General features: G+C 44.1%; 1 long non-coding RNA gene across 1 annotated transcript in view; it reads left to right on the top strand.

The window, feature by feature from the left end:
- Positions 1 to 1,815: 1,815 nt before the first annotated feature.
- The window catches only part of LOC120918853, a 134,026-nt gene continuing 115,864 nt past the window's right edge, over positions 1,816 to 19,977 (top strand). The window contains exon 1 of the long non-coding RNA XR_005744479.1: positions 1,816 to 1,965. This is a non-coding gene — a long non-coding RNA (uncharacterized LOC120918853). The remainder of the gene's footprint in view (positions 1,966 to 19,977) is intronic.

Raw genomic sequence — 19,977 nt, 5'->3', positions numbered from 1 at the left:
CACGTAAAAATAAAAAATGTGGACGTGGTAACAACGGCCATACTTAACATTACTAGTCCAGCTATTTGATGGAATAACTTTACGCCTGAAAATGCCTTACGTAAATGGCGTATCTGTACTGCGTCGGCCGGGCGTACATTCGTGAATCGGCGTATCTAGTCATTTACATATTCTACGCCGAACGCAATAGAAGCGCCACCTAGCGGCCAGCCTAAAAATTACACTTTAAGATACGACTGTGTAAGACACTTACGCCGCTCGTATCTTAGCCTAATTTAAGCATATCTGGTTACCAGAATACGCTTAAATTTGTGTCGGCGCAGATTCAGACTTAGGCCGGCGTATCTACTGATACGCCGGCCTAAGTCTTTCTGAATCCACCTATAAGGGCAAATTCACACCATAGCACAGAGCAGGCACAGCGATTACCTTTTCAGATGCTCTGCATCGTTGGCTGCAGTAGGGGGCAGTGTGGTCCATGATTCAGCACATCACACGGCTCCCTTTATCTTTTTTTTAAATAAACTTTATACTAAATTTACAAAACGTAAATCCCATTCACTGCAATGTAGGGCGGTGCAATGTACTGCCTTATATTGCAGTCGATTTGTCACGCTGCGCTGCCATGAAATGCATTTTACTGCAGAACGTTGCGGCACAGCACTAGGCTACGTTGCGTGTGAATCGGACACATAGGAAACAATTGCCGGTGACAGATGTTTTACAATGCGGTAAAACGTCTGTGACCACATATAGTGTGAATTAGCCCTAGGGTCTACAGTTTAGAGTAAAGTCTTGTGTTTTTATAGTTAAAAATATTATACTTGCCTCCTCTGTGTAATGGTTTTGCACAGAGCAGCCCTGATCCTCCTCTTCTCGGGTCCCTCTACAGAGGCAGAACTGGGAACTGCCTATGTAAACAAGGCAAATCCCCGTTCTGCCTAATGACATGTCAGAGATCTTCTGTTCCCAACAGTGATGATCTCTGTCATGTCCCAGTGAGCCCATCCCCCCTACAGCTAGAACACATCCAAGGAACACAGTTAACTCCTTGATCGCCCCCTAGTGTTAACCCCTTCCCTGCCAGTAATATTTATACAGTAATCAGTGGCTATTTTTAGCACTGATCGCTGTATAAATGTCACTGGTCTCAAAAAAAGTGTCGAAAGTGTCCGATCTGTCCGCCGCAATGTTGCAGTCCCATTCAAAAATGCAGAAAAACTAGTTATATATATATATATATATTTGTCATTGTAAACATGTTCAGATGTTTATTCTCTTACTATGCTGTATTATGTTTTCATTTTCCTCTAAATAAAATTTTGTGAAACAAAAAAAAAGACCTGGTCACGAAGGGGGAAAATCCTTCAGGGGCTGAAGTGGTTAAAGAAAAAAAATAATAATAATAATAATAATGTTTGAGCGTTTTAAGTCATTTTTTTTTTTTTTGATTGTTACATGTGAACAAAAAGTGTCAGGAAAGGGCCGGACTGGAAATAGTTAATATTAGTTAAATATGCATAATGGGTGTGCAAGTAATATATATATATATATATATATATATATATATATATATATATATGTATATATATATATATGTATATATATATATATATATATATATATATATATATATATATATATATATATATATATATATATATATATATATAAATAGTATATAGATATATAGTATAGTGTATATATAGTAATATAGCTGTAAATAGAACAAAAAATTAAAATATAAAATTACAAAAGAAACTCTAATATTAAAACATGAACAAGGTGAGGTCCTTGCATCCTGTTTTGGCCCCAAGCACAGACAGACAGGTAATGAGCTACACCTGTCCTCGGTCATGTGACTCAGCTGGTCTGCTCTGCAGGACAGAATTGGGGCAGGTGAGACGTGTTACACCGAATGGAGGAAACAAGACCCGCCATGTATTGTATATGAGAGAGGAAATGGTGAGTACAGAAATCTGGGAATATTCTTTGTGTAAGAGATAGCGAGATTAGCTGTCTTTTTTTTTTTTTCAGATGTTTAAATGAAGATCTATAATAACTATACTTGTAGTAATCATTTACAAATGTCCTTACATTGTGCAGCAGTATGAAGAGAGTTGTGTTGCTGTTGGTAACTAGGAAAAATAAGGCTGTGCTTTTCCCGAGCTGATATTTCGTTTTTTTATACAGAACAAGTGAACCTATTTTCACATCATAGAGTTAAATGAGTTTTTGTAGTTGCGTTTCTTGCTCATTTTTGTTTTTTATTTTTTTTGTAAAAAAATAATTTTCAAAACGTATAATTCACACACTTGAGGATAGCTGTATATCCATTGAAAGCTTTTATTTCTTATATATCAGAAATTATTAGGGCTCTTTAAGCCTTGGTTCACATGCATGCGATTTGACATGTCAAATCACATGGATAATCGGCGGTTATTGCCGGCAATGGCAGCATCTGATTCGGTGTGACGCAGCACCGATTCCCAAAAGTAAAAAAAAAAGTCAGGGTTTTTCTGTGGCAGTACTATTAAAGGGCCCAGTTAGGTCTATGTGCTGAGGTAATGTGCGGTTGTGTCATTTGGTAGTGTAATACATGTCAATTTGTCAGTGTGTTGCGGTATTGGTTGAATGTGGTGCCATTCCTTCAGTGCACATATGTAGTAGTGGGCGATAAACCATTGCCTTAGGGCTCTTTCACACGGGCCGACCCGCTCCGATCCGCCAAAGTGTGACGGAGGAAAAACCTACTTTTCCATCCGTCTGGCGGACTGGATGAACACGTTCATCGGATTTCCCCCCCATAGGGGAGAGCGGAGAAAAGACACACATTACTGATTCGCCCTGTGTGAAAGGGGCCTTACTGTACAAAAAAATGTATACATTTCCACCCTTTTCTAAAAAGTTATAAATGCACTCACAATATTAAAGGGGTTGTAAAGGTTTGTTTTTTATTTTCTAAATAGGTTCCTTTAACCACTTAAGCCCCGGACCTTTAGGCAGCTAAATGCCCAGGCCAGGTTTTGCGATTCGGCACTGTGTCGCTTTAACAGACAATTGCACGGTCGTGCGACGTGGCTCCCAAACAAAATTGGCGTCCTTTTTTCCCCACAAATAGAGCTTTCTTTTGGTGGTATTTGATCACCTCTGCGGTTTTTATTTTTTGTGCTATAAACAAAAATAGAGCGACAATTTTGAAAAAAATGCAATATTTGTTACTTTTTGCTAAAATAAATATCCCCCAAAAACATATATAAAAATGTTTTTTTTCCTCAGTTTAGGCCGATACGTATTCTTCTACCTATTTTTGGTAAAAAAAATCGCAATAGGCGTCTATCGATTGGTTTGCGCAAAATTTATAGCGTTTACAAAATAGGGCATAGTTTTATTGCATTTTTATAAATTTTTTTTTTTTTTTTTTACTACTAATGGCGGCGATCAGCGATTTTTTTTCGTGACTGCGACATTATGGCGGACACTTTGGACAATTTTGACACATTTTTGGGACCATTGTCATTTTCACAGCAAAAAATGCATTTAAATTGCATTGTTTATTGTGAAAATGACAGTTGCAGTTTGGGAGTTAACCACAGGGGGCGCTGAAGGAGTTTTATTTCACCTAGTGTGTGATTACAACTGTAGGGGGGTGTGGCTGTAGGACTGACGTCATCGATCGAGTCTCCCTATATAAGGGATCACTCGATCGATGCAGCGCCATAGTGAAGCACGGGGAAGCCGTGTTTACATACGGCTCTCCCCGTTCTTCAGCTCCAGGGAGCGATCGCGACGGAGCGGCTATAAACGAATAGCCACGCCGTCGTCCCGGATCGCTCCCCGCGGGAATCCGACCACCGCATGTAGCGGGGGGGGTCCCGATCGGACCCCCGACCCGCTAGAAGGCAAGGACGTACATGTACGCCCATTTGCCTGTACGTGTCATTCTGTGGACGTACATTTACAAGTGGCGGTCGGGAAGTGGTTAAGCTAGTGCATTGTTGGTTCACTTACCTTTTCCTTCCATTTCCCTTTTAAATGTTTTTTTTCTTTGTCTGAATTTCTCACTTCCTGTTTCTCCTCAGTAAACTTCATCATCCGAACGGGGGTTAGTCAGCAAGAACAGCTTACTGAGGAGAAACAGGAAGTGAGAAATTCAGACAAAGGGAAAAAAAACATTTAGAAGGGAAATTGAAGGAAAAGGTAAATGAACCAACAATGCATTGATCATTTTGGATTATCCTGGACCCCTCTCCTGTTTCAATATATGGATTGAAATTCAGCCAGTTAAGCAGAGACCGGCAGAATTTCAATCCGTTTATCACTTCGCTGGTTGTACTGCTGTCGATCTATCGACTTGTGTACAACCAGCCTGTCTTTTTTTTTTTTTTTTCTCCCAAATGATCAGTGATGCAGGTCATGGCTCCCTGCTGACTTGATGGGGCCTGTATGCACGGTCTGTAGCCTTTTATTTGGGGGTATTCTTATGAGGCAGCAAAATACAAAATAGGGGGTCTGGGGGACTTTCTTTTTATATATTTTTTTTATTGTGCATTAAAAAGTGCACCTTTAGTAACCTGTCACTTTAAAAACGGGGTCAATGGTGGCTGGTGCTGTCCTCCCGGTCGGTCCGTCGGATGCTTGCTTGCGTCAATCCACCAGCCCCGCATTTACCCCATCTAGCAGCTTCTGCTACTTCCTAAGTCCCCTCCTCCTCAAGGCCGGCTTCCTCTTCGGCCGATTAACCCTGCGTTTCCGGCCTCACATCGGCTTCCTCCTTCTTCCCTCGGCAACCAATATGATCGCGTCTCCTCTCGGCTAATTGGGTCTTAAGACCCGCTTATTGATTGGTCTGGAGAAGAATCAGGAAGACAATAGCGAATATTAATTAGCTAATGTCACACAACTGGGTGGGCTCAGAGCGCCGTGCTCTGCTCCCAAAGCCCACCCTTTTTTTAAGCCAATTAGAGCCTCGGGGCTCTAATCATGTGCTTCTAAAAAAAAAAAACAATTGAAATCCATGTGTCCGGCGCCCTGGATGTAGATTGGAGCCAGGCACATGGATCAGGGGAGCAGCGCCCCTAATGGACGGGCTGCGACTGGTGAGTGTTACCTTTCTTCCACCACTGATCACCTGTGTCATGACTCTCTAACAGCATTTGCTTTGGCATTTGGAAATGTTGAGCCACTTTCTTCAAGATCTGACTAGTGCCTTTGGGATGTCTTGGCAATGCCTTCATTCTCGCACCAACAAATACCAAGGGCCAGATCCACAAAGAAGTTACGTCGGCGTATCTATTGATACGCTGCGTAAGTTCTAGGATGCTCCGGCGTATCTTTGTTTTGTATCCACAAAACAAAATACGCCTGAAGCTGGGCTAGATCCGACTGACGTGCGTCTTAGTACGCCGTCGGATCTAAGGTGATATTTACGCTGGCCGCTAGGTGGCGCTTCCGTTGGTTTCCGCGTCGAGTATGAAAATTTGCTAGATACGCCAATCCACAAACGTACGTCCGGCCGGCGCATTTTTTTACGTCGTTTACGTAAGGCTTTTTTCGGCGTAACGTTACCCCTGCTCTATGAGGCGTACGCAATGTTAAGTATGGACGTCGGGCCAGCGTAGAATTTTCCGTTGTTTGCGTAAAACGTTCGCGAATAGGGCTTTGCGTAAATTACGTTCACGTCGAAAGCATTGACTATTTGCGGCGTGATTTCGATCATGCGCACTGGGATACCCCCACGGACGGCGCATGTGCCGTTCAAAAAATACTTCATTTACGTGGGGTCAAGTAGAATTAACATAAAACACGCCCACATCTTAATCATTTGAATTCCGCGCCCTTACGTCGGCAGATTTACGCTACGCCACCATAACTTGAGGCAAGTGCTTTGTGAATACAGCACTTGCCTCTCAAAGTTGCGGCGGCGTAGCGTTACTACGATACGCTACGCCTGCCTAAAGTTACGCCGCGCTACGTGGATCTGGCCCCAAGTGTTTGTAACCGCTCCATCAATCTTGTAGCTGCTTTTGCAAACAAAACGCTGAAGTTGCTGATCAGTTCGTGTCCCATGGGAAAACCCCTTTAAGACGCGGCATAAATATCTGCTGTAAAGTTGAACTGTAGAGAGAGATTGTTTGGATTACTCATCCTAGAACAAAATTGGCACTATTTGTGCGTCATGCTTTTGACTCGCTGATGTTCCCTGTATTTCTATAAACTTTCCTTTTTATAACGTTATAGAAAAACGTATAAACATTTTTTATATATATATTTTCTGCAGAATGCCGCCTTTTCAGGCCAAACATGTAGACACTGGTCATTTACCCGCCGTTATATTTGCTGATTGGCAGATTCATGGTATCAGCAAACATTTTATTGCTCTTGCCGTGAAAAACAAAATCTTAGACATAAACAAAAATGAGCGAAGAGAAAATGCAAGGTTTTAGTGCAAGCCATTAATCTATCAAATGCCACCTTTTGCAAAGACCACAAATCTAGAAGACGATAACCTTAGCAGAGCAAAAAAGCGCTTGAGAAATATGTCTTGCAGATAAATTTATGATGTTGGTAAAATTTTACCTGAGCCATAGGCTTGTAAATATGAAATACCTTATAGTGTTTGGCTTCTGCAACCCCAAAAGAGATCTGTGAGGGTCTGTGTAGGTTTATTTAAAAAATAATTTTTCTAGTAGTTACAGAGACTCTCCTCATATAAAAAATAAATAAAATGTTTTGAAGCAAACAAAATTCTTCCTGGTTCAATTCATCGGAAATGTGGCAGTTAGGGAGCCCAATAAATATGGATTCTTAACCCACAGACTGTGCAGTATTGGTGTATGGAACCTCAAAGTTAAAGCGGGAGTTCACCCAAAAAAAATGTTTTAACATGAGATTGAGGCTCATTTTGTGAAGGGGAATCGGGTAGTTTTTTTTAAATCGAAGCAGTACTTACCGTTTTAGAGATAGATCTTCTCCGCCGCTTCCGGGTATGGTCTTCGGGTCTGGGCGTTCCAATTTGATTGACAGGCTTCCGATGGTCGCATACATCACGTCACGAGTAGCCGAAAGAAGCCGAACGTCGGTGCGGCTCTAAACGACGCCTGCGCACCGACGTTCGGCTACTTTCGGAAAATCGCGACGCGATGTATGCGACCGTCGGAAGCCTGTCAATCAAGTAGGAACGCCCAGTCCCGCAGCCCATACCCGGAAGCGGCGGAGAAGATGCATCTCTAAAACGGTAAGTACTGCTTCGATTGTAAAAAAAACACCCGATTCCCCTTCACAAAATGAACATCAATCTAATGTTAAAAAAAAAAGGTTTTTGGGTGAACCTACACTTTAAATTTTTATGTAGAAAACCATCCTCCCTAGACGGTGGAGAGTTAATTGTACTTTGGGCCTGGGCTTTGTTCTTTACCTTTATTAGTTTAACCGCTTGCCCTCTGGAAGATGATACCCCCTTCAATTTAAAAAAATATATATTTTTTGCTTTCTGCTATAAATATATCCAATAAATGAATTTTAATTTCTTCATAATTGTAGGCCAAAATGTATTCTGCTACATGTCTTTGGTTAAAAAAAATCCCAATAAGGGTATATTAGGGTTGTTACTGATTTAAATTTTCGTGTTCGATTAATCGATTTTTATTTTTTTCGACTAATTTCGAATAATTTACAACGCACATACATTTTTCGGATCACCACCATATATAGTCCCCACTGTAATATCCACAGACATTTACCCCCACTGTAATATCCACAGAATCTCCCCCACTGTAATATCCACAGACATCTCCCCCACTGTAATATCCACAGACATCTCCCCCACTGTAATATCCACAGACATCTCCCCCCCCACTGTAATATCCACAGACATCTCCCCCCCACTGTAATATCCATAGACATCTCCCCCCCACTGTAATATCCACAGACATCCCCCCCCAATGTAATATCCACAGACATCTCCCCCACTGTATAGAAAGATTAGTGCTTGCTTAGCCCATGAAATGGCCTAAAGGGCTGGATTCGGCCCACGGGCCTTGTGTTTGACACCTGTGTCTTAGAAGGTCTCTAATGTTCCAAAGGGTTTTAAGTTTATAATAGGAAATGAAAATTGTCGACCACAATTCCCATCTTTCATAAGTTCTGGGGGACATTCAAGTCAAAATGTAAAATGCATTTCCATCAAACACACAACTTTCCAATTTCTGGATGAAAGGTTGCAAGCTGGTTTTCTCCACATTGGCCCAGATTCAGGTAGATTGGAGCAATATTTGCGTGGGCAAAGAGCAAAGATTTTTCTCTGCGCCCACGCAAATATTTCGATTTGCCCAGCGATTCACGGAGCAGTAGCTCCGTAAATTGCGCGGGCGCTATGCTAATTAGCCCTGCGTAAGGGCGCCTAATGTAAATGATCCCGCCGGGGGCGGGAATCATTTAAATTAGGCGCGCTCCCGCGCCGAGCGAACAGCGCATGCTCCGTCGGGAAACTTTCCCGACGTGCATTGCGGCAAATGACGTCGCAAGGACGTCATTTGCTTCTAAGTGAACGTGAATGGCGTCCAGCGCCATTCACGAATCACTTACGTAAACGACGTGAAATTTAAATTTCACGAGCGGGAAGCGCAGCTATACTTTAGCATTGGCTGCCCCTGCTATTAGCAGGAGCAACCTTGCGCTAAAGTCGCCGTACGGAAACTCCGTACCTTGCGTGCGCAGGGCCCGCGCAACTTTTGTGAATCAGTGGTAGTATGCAATTTGCATACTATACGCCGATCACAATGGCCGCGCCCCCTAGCGGCCAACGCAAGAATGCAGCCTGGGATGTGAAGGCATAAGGAGGCTTATGTCTGTCACATCCTAGGCTGCAGTCGGTGTAACGAGGTTCCTGAATCAGGAGCACTCGTTACACCGGAGCAAGTAAGCACTTGCGCCGCGCAACCGCTTCTTGAATCTGGGCCCTTGTGTATAAGCTTACAGTCTCATTGGCTCACAATGCTGGCCCTTCCTTTTGCAGTCCAGTATCACGACAGTGGAGTGTTTTGGGGAAGATAAACAAATTCATATTTCAGGGTTCTTATACTAAACCAGATTTTAAATAAATTTGCAATGATGTTTTTATGAATACACAACTAGATTAAAGGACCAGAGGTAGTCAATGTAAACAACAGATATTCAGATACAGACAAGATAAAAAAAACATACAATCTCCATACAGTGTTCCGTATGGAGCTCAAACCAAGGACCCAATGCAACAAGGCAAACACTACTCATTACACCATCGAGTTGAAATATTTGTATAGCTTAAGAGTAGAGATCAACAAAATGAGACGTTGTAGTTAATAAATATATCTCTTGGCACTTCTGTGTGTTCTATATCAATTTATCAATGAAAAAGATCTGAGAACTAATTGAACTTTGTACATAACATATACTTAGAATGTCACATAAATCTAACATGATGTGAAAAATGTTATTTGGTCAGGATACTTTTAGCTAATTGCGGATGAATTTATGAAAAAGGTATGGTGCAGTGGAGATGAATAGCACCACTGTGACCCTGGCCAATGGGGTTAATGGTAGAATGCTTTTATCATTATTGTTTACTGTTGTGTGTTTTTTTTTTTTTTTAAAGGCTACCTTAATCCTAGACCTTAAATAGAATAGGGCTTTGCTGATTCAACTGATTTTGTTTTTATCTCAATGGAAAAATTATATATATATGATATGATTGATGTGCCCAATTTTAGGTACCTACAGTATTCCATATAGGAGGTTCAGATCTATGCAGGGGCCTTGTGTCATATATATATATATATATATATATATATATATATATTAGTACAGACCAAAATTTGGACACACCTTCTCATTCAAAGAGTTTTCTTTATTTTCATGACTATGAAAATTGTAGATTCACACTGAAGGCATCAAAACTGTGAATTAACACATGTGGAATTATACATAACAAAAAAGTGTGAAACAAATGAAAATATATTTCATATTCTAGGTTCTTCCACCTTTTGCAGCAGACACATCTCTAGAACTGGTAAGAGGAGACTGTGTGAATCAGGCCTTCACGGTAGAATATCTGCTGGGAAACCACTGCTAAAGAAAGGCAACAAGCAGAAGAGACTTGTTTGGGCTAAAGAACACAAGGGATGGACATTAGACCAGTGGAAATCTGTGCTTTGGTCTGATGAGTCCAAACTTGAGATCTTTGGTTCCAACCCCCGTGTCTTTGTGCGACGCAGAAAAGGTGAACGGATTGACTCTACATGCCTGGTTCCCACCGTGAAGCATGGAGGAGGTGGTGTGATGGTTTGTTGCTGCTTTGCTGGTGACACTGTTGGGGATTTATTCAAAATTGAAGGCATACTGAACCAGCATGGCTACCACAGCATCTTGCAGCCGCATGCTATTCCATACGGTTTGCGTTTAGTTGGACCATCATTTTTCAACAGGCCAATGACCCCAAACACACCTCCAGGCTGTGTAAGGGCTATTTGACCAAGAAGGAGAGTGATGGGGTGCTGCACCAGGTGAAGCTCATCAAGAGAATGCCAAGAGTGTGCCAAGCACATGGGCGTCCGCTCCATAGGGCAAGGGAGGGCGTTCGCCCCCCCCTGGAGCCGCGGCCGCCTCTCGCACATCGCTGGTCCAGGGCCGCCTGCGCCGCGATTGTCACTGTCTCTGTGAGTGGCATGTCATGTGTCTGTGCGCTCTTGTTGTCTGCACAGTCCTGCACTTGTTCCGCTCCGCTCCCGCCCCTGTTTGCCGCCAGCCAATAGATGATCGCGCTCCTTCTAACTTTACAGCCCCGCCCGGCGCTCGTCCTGGCGGCGTGACGTCATTCACGTGGGAGGGGATCATCGTGGAATGGATGGAAGGAGCATAGAGCTGCTCTACTGCCTGCACCAAGAGGAGCCAGCGCTGCTGTTTAGGCAAGTTCAGCACTAGGCTAGCACACACTTGGCTGGAATAATAACACAATCACAATTTCACATAGCTAATCGTGTATGTACTAGGTCCATTGGGAGTTAGCATTGGTGCAAATAGATAAAACTTCAAGCTTTTAGGATGTAGACAGATGTGTATACAGATGTTTGCCAGTTCACTTATTGAAAACCTGTTCTGTAAACGTTTTTAGGCTTCTAGTGTGTTGAGCCTCTGAGGCCTTTCTCCTTCTGAAAATTCATCAGTGACCAGTAAAATCATTATTTTGAGGGGGGTATGTGAATATGAAGACTGTGATCTTTTTAATATGCAGCATGGCGGGGTGGGGGGGTAAATGTCCTGCACTGGTCATGGTAACTTATGTATTAATGTCCTGTGCACTGTGCAGGACATTTACCCCCCTCCCCCCGCCGCCATGCTGCATATTAAAAAAATCACAGACAGTCATCAAAGTTAATAATCTTCAGACTGCATCATTCTGTATGCAGTCTGAAGATTATTAACTGTGATGACTGTCTGTGATTTTTTTAATATTCAGCATGACGGCGGGGGGGAGGGGGGTAAATGTCCTACACAGTTGCACTGGTCATAGTAACTCATGTATTAATGTCCTGCACAGTGCAGGACATTAATACATGAGTTACCATGACCAGTGCAACTGTGTAGGACATTTACCCCCCTCCCCCCCCGCCGTCATGCTGAATATTAAAAAAATCACAGACAGTCATCACATTCACAGTTAATAATCTTCAGACTGCATGCATGCAGTCTGAAGATTAACAGTGATGACTTTCTGTGATTTTTTTAATATGCAGCATGGAGGGGGGGGGGAGGAGGGGGTAAATGTCCTACACAGTGCAGGGTGCTGTGTAATGTAAAGGGGTCCGGTGATGCAGGGTGCTGTGTAATATAAAGGGGTCCAGTTATGCAGGGTGCTGTGTAATGTAAAGGGTCCAGAGGTGCAGGGTGCTGTGTAATGTAAAGGGGTCCAGAGGTGCAAGGTGCTGTGTAATGTAAAGGGGTCCAGAGGTGCAGGGTGCTGTGTAATGTAAAGGGGTCCAGTGATGCAGGGTGCTGTGTAATGTAAAGGGGTCCGGTGATGCAGGGTGCTGTGTAATGTAAAGGGGTCCAGTGATGCAGGGTGCTGTGTAATGTAAAGGGTCCAGAGTTGCAAGGTGCTGTGTAATGTAAAGGGGTCCAGAGGTGCAAGGTGCTGTGTAATGTAAAGGGGTCCAGAGGTGCAAGGTGCTGTGTAATGTAAAGGGGTCCAGAGGTGCAAGGTGCTGTGTAATGTAAAGGGGTCCAGAGGTGCAGGGTGCTGTGTAATGTAAAGGGGTCCAGTGATGCAGGGTGCTGTGTAATGTAAAGGGTCCAGAGGTGCAGGGTGCTGTGTAATGTAAAGGGTCCAGTGATGCAGGGTGCTGTGTAATGTAAGGGGTCCAGTGATGCAGGGTGCTGTGTAATGTAAAGGGGTCCAGTGATGCAGGAGGGGGGACACGTTTAATCCCCGCTAGTGGTCGAAGAAAGGGTTAAATGCGACTGTATCGCTGCTGTCGAAGCGCCCCCCCCTGAAAAAATTTCAGCGGACGCCCATGGCCAAGCAGTAATCAAAGCAAAAGGTGGCTACTTTGAAGAACCTAGAATATGAAATATATTTTTAGTTGTTTCACACTTTTTTGTTATGTATAATTCCACATGTGTTCATTCATAGTTTTGATGCCTTCAGTGTGAATCTACAATTTTCATAGTCATGAAAATAAAGAAAACTCTTTGAATGAGAAGGGGTGTCCAAACTTTTGGTCTGTAATATATATACAGGGAGTGCAGAATTATTAGGCAAGTTGTATTTTTGAAGATTAATTTTATTATTGAACAACAACCATGTTCTCAATGAACCCAACAAACTAATTAATATCAAAGCTGAATATTTTTGGAAGTAGTTTTTAGTTTGTTTTTAGTTTTAGCTATTTTAGGGGGATATCTGTGTGTGCAGGTGACTACTATTACTGTGCATAATTATTAGGCAACTTAACAAAAAAAAAATATATACCCATTTCAATTATTTATTTTTACCAGTGAAACCAATATAACATCTCAACATTCACAAATATACATTTCTGACATTCAAAAACAAATCAGTGACCAATATAGCCACCTTTCTTTGCAAGGACACTCAAAAGCCTGCCATCCATGGATTCTGTCAGTGTTTTGATCTGTTCACCATCAACATTGCGTGCAGCAGCAACCACAGCCTCCCAGACACTGTTCAGAGAGGTGTACTGTTTTCCCTCCTTGTAAATCTCACATTTGATGATGGACCACAGGTTCTCAATGGAGTTCTTGGACGCGTGTGATGGAGCATTGTCCTGCATGAAAATCATGTTTTTCTTGAAGGATGCAGACTTCTCCCTGTACCACTGCTTGAAGAAGGTGTCTTCCAGAAACTGGCAGTAGGACTGGGAGTTGAGCTTGACTCCATCCTCAACCCGAAAAGGCCCCACAAGCTTTGATGATACCAGCCCAAACCAGTACTCCACCTCCACCTTGCTGGCGTCTGAGTCGGACTGGAGCTCTCTGCCCTTTACCAATCCAGCCACGGGCCCATCCATCTGGCCCATCAAGACTCACTCTCATTTCATCAGTCCATAAAACCTTAGAAAAATCAGTCTTGAGATATTTCTTGGCCCAGTCTTGACGTTTCAGCTTGTGTGTCTTGTTCAGTGGTGGTCGTCTTTTAGCCTTTCTTACCTTGGCCATGTCTCTGAGTATTGCACACCTTGTGCTTTTGGGCACTCCAGTGATGTTGCAGCTCTGAAATATGGCCAAACTGGTGGCAAGTGGCATCTTGGCAGCTGCACGCTTGACTTTTCTCAGTTCATGGGCAGTTATTTTGCGCCTTGGTTTTTCCACACGCTTCTTGTGACCCTGTTGACTATTTTGAATGAAACGTTTGATTGTTCGATGATCACGCTTCAGAAGCTTTGCAATTTTAACCACTTGACCACTGGGCACGTAAACCCCCTTAATAACCAGACCAATTTTCAGCTTTCGGTGCTCTCACAATTTGAATGACAATTACTCAGTCAAACAACACTGTACCCAAATGAAATTTTCGTCCTCTTTTTCACACAAATAGAGCTTTCTTTTGGTGGTATTTAATCACCGTTGGGTTTTTTATTTTTTGCGCTATAAGAGAAAAAAGACTGAAAATTCTGTAAAAAATAATAATTTTTCTTTGTTTCTGTTATAAAATTTGGCACATTTAGTATTTTTTCTTCATTCTTTTGCTTAAATGTGAAAGATGAAGTTACGCCGAGTAAATAGATACCCAACATGTCACCCTTCAAAATTGCACACGCTTGTGGAATGGCCCCTTAAAAATCCCCATAGACGACGTTGCAGGGTATTGCGGAGTATTGTGGGGTATTGCAGAGTATTGTGGGGCATTGCAGAGTATTTTGGGGCATTGCAGAGTATTTTGGGGCATTGCAGAGTATTGCACAGGGAGGGATGGATGGATGGCTGGATCTGTGACTACATGTGTCACAGATCCAGCCCGCAGCAGCACACTCACACTGTACCGTTCGGTACAGAGAGGAGAGGGAGGAACCGGCGTCATCACATGACGCCGGTTTGTTTACTAGTGATCGCTCCGTCATTGGACGGAGCGATCACGTGGTAAATCGCCGCTATCAGCGGCGATTTACCGTGATCCGTGATCAGCCGGGTCCGGAGGACCCGGCGGTCACGGAGACTCCCGTGTGCGCGCCCCACAGGGCGCGCGGGAGCGCGACTCTGGGAGGACGTACATTGACGCCCTCCCAGAGTTAAGCAACCGCCTTGTAGACGTATTTCGTCTATAGGGCGGTTGCTAACTGGTTAAGAGTGCTGCATCCCTCTGCAAGATATCTCACTATTTTTGACTTTTCTGAGCCTGTCAAGTCCTTCTTTTGACCCATTTTGCCAAAGGAAAGGAAGTTGACTAATAATTATGCACACCTGATATAGGGTGTTGATGTCATTAGACCACACACCTTCTCATTACAGAGATGCACATCACCTAATATGCTTAATTGGTAGTAGGCTTTCGAGCCTATACAGCTTGGAGTAAGACAACATGCATAAAGAGGATGATGTGGTCAAAATACTAATTTGCCTAATAATTCTGCACTCCTTGTATAGATTCAGGTATTGAACCCCCCCCCCCCCCCCCCAGGCCTCCCTGTATATTTGCACATTGCTGATCTCCATTCAGCACTGTGCCCAAAAGCAGCAGCACTATTTTCTCTCTCCCCCTTCTCACAGGGCTCAGATGCAGACAGATGTTGTAAATCGCAGTCTGTGAGGAGGGAGCGGGGACAGGGACGAGCCGCAGTGTGTGTGTCAACAGAAGCACACAGTGCTCCCCCTGGGATCAAGCCTGCACCAGTGCCCCCATAATAGCAAACGGCTTGCTATGGGGGCACTCTAAAGCAGGTGGAACCAGAAGTGCCTGTAGGGGACCCCAGAAGAGGAGGCTCAGGGCTGCTCTGTGCAAAACCATTAAATGGAGCAGGTAAATACAGCATGTTTGTTATCAAAAAAATCCTACATTTACAATCACTTTAAGGGCACTGTGCAGGGAAAATCGGCATTTGAACCCAGAGAAGCTGGAGGCTGATAGACTGGAGGTAAATTAAGACATTAGTGTAGCACTCTCTAGTGTGCTAGGCTGTTAGTATAGCTTATAGTTTAGAAAAATGTTAATTGTGCTGTGGCTAAGGGCTTTGCGGACTCATCCTAGCAGCCTTTCTGGTGCCTCCCCCCCCCCCCCTGTCATCTGAGACATTGGAGAATGTTCCAGACATAGTGAGTGTAGCTGCTTGAAATATTTATGAGGACCTCAGCCAACCTCCAGTAAAGGGCTGACAGGGGGCAGACCACCTCATAAATAGGCATAAGTTATGCCAGGAGGGGTAGTCGGGTAGAAGATGGAGTACTGAGGAGGCTGTCGTGTCCCCTAGTTGGGGAGGGGGGTGAACTGGGGCTTGTGTGCTGGAAGGAGTCAGTGGAGCAAGGACAATGGGAGCTGGTCACTACGTGTGGCTGGTGCTGCATCCCAGTTGCCCCAATTCGTGGCTGGGACGGACACTTGTGTTAAAAGTCTACTACTCCGTAAGAACTGTGCCATGTGCTGTCACTCATGGCCACCACGGAGGGCAATGGATTGCAAAATGTCCAGCGACCTGCATAAAGCTGGAAATAGTCACTGCATGCTGCAATGTCCTGCTGAGAACAGTAAAGAGTGCACCAAAATGTCTGCTGTTGCCCATGGTGATCGGGGTAAGCCAGCTGATGTTAAGGACTGTCCTAGCCCTGTTTAAAACAATGAGATGTGCATTACAGACTTTGCGGTTGCTCATGGAAACCACCGTAAACGCTTGCTACCATCTGCTCGCAGTTGCACGGGTACAGTCGGAGCTGAGCAGCATATCCTGACAAGTTCTGCAAGTTTCAGTGTGCATGTATCAACCACCAGCATACTGTCTATGCCTGTAAACCTTAATTTAGTCAAGAAAGGGCTACGACCGAGCACGTGGGAACAGGCCTGCTTATCAGAGTTGCGGACACCAGCTAGTCTGGAAGCTTGGGGGTGGTGGAACACCCTGGAGGAGGGCCAACATGCTCTGCTTGCAGAGAGGGAGTGAGAGGGAGGCACAAGATGGTGGATGACGTGCCTGTGCACCCAACACTGACCAGATATGCAGGAGGTGACATTGGTGGACCCCTGTGTCTGGTTGGAGCATCGAGAGGGATTTACCCTTGGATTGATCAAGGGGACAGGGAGGCTGTGCTTGATCGGTTCTGGTTGCAGGAGGCCTTCGACAGTAGTCAGTGCCTGAATCAGGTGTGGGCACTGCGATGAGCCGCTCACCAAGTTGATGCAGAGTGAGCAGGAGCCGCTTATCTACAGCGTGAATATGTGATCAGGTCTCTGCCAGGAACAGCCGTGGATGTCCTAGAAGGCTGGAGCGGGCCCAGGGGCGGACTGACAACTCATATGGCCCCCGGGCAATAGAAGATTATGGAAGAAGATTATAATCTCGGGATTTTCACATCAAAAGCATGTCGGTTTCAGACATATCAGGGACAGATGTAAAAAAAAAACACAGATTTTTACATACTGTCCCCCGTTTTACTGAGCCTGGCAACCCTGATGGGGCCCCCTAGTGGCATGGGGCCCTCGGGCCGTGCCCGAGTGCCTCAATGGTCAGTCCGCCCCTGAGCGGGCCTTGAAGTGAATGCTAAAAGCAGGGTTGAGTCTGAGGCTGATGACTCCCCTGTGGAAGAAAGCTGGAAATCTGCCTCGGCCTACAACCCAGTCTGGGTGCTGGTACCTGTAAGTATTGCCCAGCAGGAGCCAGATGCTGTACCTGAAATGCCGGCTGTGGTCGTACACCTTGTCAACCTGGAAGATGCCAGTGCTGGAAGGCAGTTAGTCTGAAGGTGAGCCAGTGGGGAGCCGCAGTGGTGGGGCCATAGACAGGGGGGTTGCCCAGTCTACAGGCAGAATGTGGGCCCTTGGGTGAAGAATTAGCAGAGTGGTTATCCAATAGTAGCTCGGAGGGGAGATTTCTTTTTTTTTTTCTGCATGTTTCTGCCTTTAGGCTCATAAACCCCTGCTGGCATAATGTACAGATAGATAGTAAGTTAGCATAGATAGTAAGTTAGCATTAGGAATGTGTTTCTTGTTCTGTTCTGCAGGTATTGTTGTGGGTGGCTGTCCCCCCTACTTCGTGATGGACACAGTTTGCTGGGAGGGCTTCCCTCTAGGGCGGAAGTGCTCCATCTGAAGTGTCTGTTTTACAGTGCCTATTATTACAGCTACAGGGACCTGTAGTTGGGATATGTGTGTGTAATGTAAATTATTATTTTGGGGAAAAAAATTGCTATTTTTGATACTACCGTACTATTTATTTGTACATAGCCCTTTCCAAGTTGTTTGCCTTTTTCCCTCCCTTATTTTCTTATGGGATTTTATGGGATTTCCTCTTTGGTCCGGGAGTATGTTTGTTTTTTTCCTTTTTCCCCAGCCATGGGTGTGAGTGTAGCACCCTCTAGTGTGTTAGGTTGTTAGTTTAACTATTGGTGTAAGAAATTTAAGTTTGGCTCAGGGTTTTTTTTTTTTTTTTTTTTTTTAATCCTGGCCTGTTAAATAAACAATATATGCACAATACCATGCTTTCCTTTTCAAAAGGGCCGTCGAATCTGTAAGCAAAATCCGACTCCCTCAGAATCCCTCATAGCTCAATCATTCCACAGGCAATTGGCAGAAGGGTGTTGTTTGGACCCATGGATATCATATAACATTGACTGTTGATCCTTCAGAATAGGTGACCATCATCACTTTTCTATACCTGGTTCTTCCTTTTTTTCTGTGTTTGTCGTTTTCTACAATTCTTGGTCTGTGCAAAGTATCATGTGAGCAAAAAGCTGATGAATCAAAAGGGCAGCCTAGTAGTGTTTTGGCCTCCTGAACTCAAGGGTCACCTCTGATGCCCACCTGTAAAAAGCTAGGGAGTGTACCTATAACCTGACATAAAATTCATTAACAGCCTGGACTTTAAACGGTCCACGTAGATGGATCGTTATGGAGAGGGGAAAAAAAAAGAGAAAATAGCCAAGACTGCATCCAAATCAGTGTGAGTCCTTCACCACTTTTATTGGGCTGAAATAAAAATATACACCGACACGGCAGTAAATCTGCTTTCCAGCCCATGTAAATCTCGATGTTGTATAACCGTGTAAGAGGCAGCGTCTAAAGAGAGATCTTTGAAAGTCTGTTTACAACATCTGTGGATGATTTGCATTTTCGCTCCATAAAAACGATCACTGTCTGGAAATTTGCTATAGTAAAACATACAATCACAACACTGTAGAGCTTGGCTCATTAGTTATCAGTTATGGCCCAAACCCCAAAGTGAAAACCTTTCCAAGAGTAGAGCTAAAAATAGCTGCTTCATGAGCATACTGCTCCATAACATCAGCAATCAGGGAACACAGCAGACCTGATTTATCAAAACGTTATTCACAATGAGCAACAAAAAAGTTCCTTTCACCTTTTCTGACCCATTGTTCAAAGATAGCTTCTAGAAAGTTTACCCCAGTGGGCCATGTCCCTAATGCCGCGTACAAACGGTCAGAATTCCGATGGAAAAAGTCAGACGGACTTAGAGAGTAGGTTCTCTATATTTCCGTTTTGAAATTCCGACGGAGTTTTGCCGGTCAAAATTCCGACCGTGTGAACGCGGCATACCGTATTTATCGGCGTATAACACACACTTTTTCTCCCTGAAAATAGGAGGAAAATCACAGGTGCGTGTTATACGCTGATAGTGTACCTTGGGCTCGGAGGGGGATGAGCGGAATTAACTTAGCCGTCATCTCCTGTCCACTCTAACGTCACACACACAGTCCCGCTTCCGCCACCGGCTTTGGACCAGTGTTCTAACAATCACAGGAGCTGGTCCAATGCCGATGGCAAAGGCGGGACTGTGTATGCGACTGCCGCCGAGCGAACAGGAGACGACGGCTCGGTGATTCCCTCACTCCACGAGAGATGGTGAGGCATGACGGCTCGGTGATTCCCTCACTCCACGAGAGATGGTGAGGCTGCAAATGGGCACATAGGCTGCACATAGACTGGAGATGGGCACATAGGCTGCATTTAGGCTGGAGATGGGCACATAGGCTGCATTTAGGCTGGAGATGGACACATAGGCTGGAGATGGGCACAGATTAGACTGCATTGAGGCTGCAGATGGACACTGACCATAAAATTAAAAAAAAAAACATTTTTTACCTGAAACTTCCCTCCTAAATTGGGGTGCGTGTTATATGCCGATAAATACGGTAAGTCACATATTCCTGAAAAAGGAAGTTCAAATTGCTTATAATGGGTTAATACATTTCTGCATTTAGAAAATGACAACTCAGATTAGTTAGTATTGGCCATATTCTCTTTTTCTGCCATTTTTATCC

Source organism: Rana temporaria, chromosome 12, assembly GCF_905171775.1.
Source record: "Rana temporaria chromosome 12, aRanTem1.1, whole genome shotgun sequence".
In the NCBI taxonomy this organism is placed as follows: Eukaryota; Metazoa; Chordata; class Amphibia; order Anura; family Ranidae; genus Rana; species Rana temporaria.
The sequence above is the reverse complement of the archived record's forward strand: the minus strand, read 5'-3'. Positions and strand labels throughout refer to the sequence as shown.